This window comes from Oreochromis niloticus, unplaced genomic scaffold (assembly GCF_001858045.2).
Source record: "Oreochromis niloticus isolate F11D_XX unplaced genomic scaffold, O_niloticus_UMD_NMBU tig00007822_pilon, whole genome shotgun sequence".
Taxonomy (NCBI): domain Eukaryota; kingdom Metazoa; phylum Chordata; class Actinopteri; order Cichliformes; family Cichlidae; genus Oreochromis; species Oreochromis niloticus.
The window spans coordinates 2,995-5,846 of record NW_020328786.1 but is presented as its reverse complement, the minus strand read 5'-3'; the positions used below and the strand labels follow the sequence as shown (position 1 = coordinate 5,846).

The following is a 2,852-nucleotide window of genomic DNA, read 5'->3' as shown; positions in this document are numbered from 1 at the left end:
TGTCTAGACTGTCACGGCAAAAGTGCACAGCTTGAGGCTTCATAACAAGTTTTTGCAAACTAATGGATGGACTCACAACAGTGACAGTCTGTGGCATAATGTTGCTTTCTAAAGATATGACCGGTGTTTTCTTTTGGCTTTTTTTTTATATATATATTTTTCTCATTTCTCATTTTTTTCTGAATTACAATATATGAGATTATTTTCTTGTTCATCCCATAAGAGCACTCAGTTTCATAACAAGAAACCGAGGGTTCTTCATGTCTGGTTCAGACATGAAATTAACCAAAACATTGGTCCAACTCATGCATTTGCCACAACAAAGAAGGCAGATGTTGTAAATTCTCCTCAGCATCAACTCCACATGCCATCGTCCCTATTCTTCATCTCATTACTTGGCATATATAATCTCTGGTTGTACTGTGGCTTTTTGGGGCAGGGAGACAGAGTGAACTATAAAGGGTTTTATACAAGCTGAGGAGTGGAGTTAAACTGGAAGGCAGTCTGCATGTTTGTATGGAAACAATTCTTTCATGAGTTGCAATTCTGTTTGATTCCAGATGTAAAAAGCCACAGGGAGAGAAAGATGCATATCAGTCTTGACACCTAAATCCAGGATGATGCTGCACTTGAAGTGCTATCCTAACCTCACCGAAAAGACTACATTTAGCAAAAGTATTCTCTGTGCATTTCTTTTCCTAAGCAATAATGATTCTGAACAAGCAGGATAGAAATTCTTCCAGTTATATTAAAGGATCCACATACTTTTTTGGGGAAGAAAAGTGAGTTAGGTAACTTTAAACTTTGCATATTTGTTGGTGTAAGACAGGCTGGTCTGAGTATTTCAGAAACTGTTGATCTGCTAGGATTTTCCCACACAACCATCTCTGGGGATTAAAAGAGGAACATATGCAGTGAGCAGCAGTCCTTTGAGTAAAAATGCCTTGTTGATGTCAGAGTCAGAGGAGAATGGCGAGACTGCTTCAAGATAATAGGAAAGCAGAAATAACTCAAATAACCACTCATATCAACCAAGGTGTGTAGAAAGACATCTCTGAATAACACATTGAATCCTGTAGCAGATGGTCTACAACAGCAGAAGACTACATCAGGTCCCACTCCTGTCAACTAAGACAGCACAGGCTCACCAAAATTGGAAATTAGAAGACTGGAAAAACAATATGAGCAACATTCAGAAGGTAGGGTCAGAATTTTGCATAAAAACACGAAAGTGTGTCTCCGTCATGCCTCGTTCAGGCAGTTTTGCTATACTATTGGCTGTAAATTACTTCAGGTGAATGGAATGTCTCTAAATGCTCATCTCAGCCAAAAAGCTAAGGATTTTTTTAAAACTGTGAATCATGCAAAACCGCTCTGGTAAAATGCAGGAATTGTTTTAAAAAAGGGAAATGAGCATAATAAGTTCCCTTTGACAATAATTTTTTTAAAAATCACAAATTATTATGATCCTACTTTAAGTCTAATCTCTGTACTCAAGTAATTACACTAAGTCATGCAAATGTTTTGTGTTTGTTCTTGACAGGGAAGCACGTTTTCTTTCTGGCTGCTTCTCTGTGGTCTGACCAGAACTAACTCATCCTTATTCTAGAAAGTGAACCACAACATGTGGCAACAGAGCCCACAAACATGAGCTCATTCCTCTTGAGGGGAAACTAGCAACTGAAAAAAACAGAGATAGAAAGAGAGAAAGTCCCAGTGTTCCTCTCCACATCCATTTGTCTTTGGACTACATTCCTGCTCCTCTTCCTCAAATGAAATGGTTATCCCTGCAAACAATGAGAAGACTGAGCTGCAGGAGCATCTGCAGCATGTGAAGTGGGACATGAAACAAAAATTGGCTCACAAGGTCGAGGTCAACTTCAGCATCAGCACATTCTTTGAGCCAAGGCGTTGGAGAGAAAGCAGGCGCGAACTGAAAATGGCCCTAGTCTCTTCCTAACATGCTTTTATTTCCCACATACTTCGTGATCAGCAGGCCTCAGTATGTTATCAGGTAATACTGAGACAAACAGCTGCTTACGTGCTGAAATGTGGATGTATTATTTGAGAAAAGCATTACACATGAATCAGAAGAACAATACATTTTGACCAATAGGCTAACAATTAAAGTAAACTCATCAGTATTAAAAATACAGCTGGAAAGGTGAACTGTTCCTACTTTAAGAGCAAGTGCAAGTGCAGGCAGATATGTTGCAAATGTATTTACCATCATAATTAAATACAAAAGAAAGAATGTGCAGAAAAAATCTGAACTCTAAACTCACACCTATGATATTAATTTAAAAATCATAGTTGACCTTTTCGAGTTATTGTAACAAAAAAGGAAAAAAGTCTTTTCTGTGGCTAAGTCCTCAATTTTCCTTTATTCCTTGTAATGTTGTCAGTCTCCATATGAGTCACGTTGACCACGTGCTGTGTGCTTCATGCTTTGCTCTGGAATGTCAGGTTTCAAATTGCATGTACCCGATATTGCCTTGCCATGCCATGCCAGAGATATAAGATTGTGTGTAACTGTAAAATCAAATGACTATTATTTATTTGCAATAAAATAACATAAACACACACCAAAGTACACACAGGACTTTTTATTAGTAAGTTACAATGCGGACACATGCACTGCCAAGGACATTTAAAAAAAAAATAATACTATGACATTTCATCATGTTTCAGTTAAACAAGTTAAGAATCAAGCAGTTAAGTAAGAAAAGATTTTTTCTGTTTATAACAATTAGAACATGTATGATTGAACACAGAAGAAACATGCACTTTACTGCACTGCAACATAGAAAATTATCCTAAGTGTAGAAAAACATATCATTTTCATTTGACAA

At 37.3% G+C, this 2,852-nt stretch overlaps 1 long non-coding RNA gene across 2 annotated transcripts; it reads left to right on the top strand.

The window, feature by feature from the left end:
• Nucleotides 1–964: 964 nt before the first annotated feature.
• LOC112845546 (uncharacterized) lies at nucleotides 965–1,750 on the top strand. 2 transcript variants are annotated; one of them, XR_003218387.1, is made up of 2 exons: nucleotides 965–1,199; nucleotides 1,610–1,750. It is a non-coding gene; the product is annotated as an uncharacterized LOC112845546 (long non-coding RNA). The 2 variants fall into 2 exon arrangements; XR_003218386.1 differs by having other exon boundaries at nucleotides 1,544–1,750.
• The last annotated feature ends 1,102 nt before the right edge of the window (nucleotides 1,751–2,852 follow it).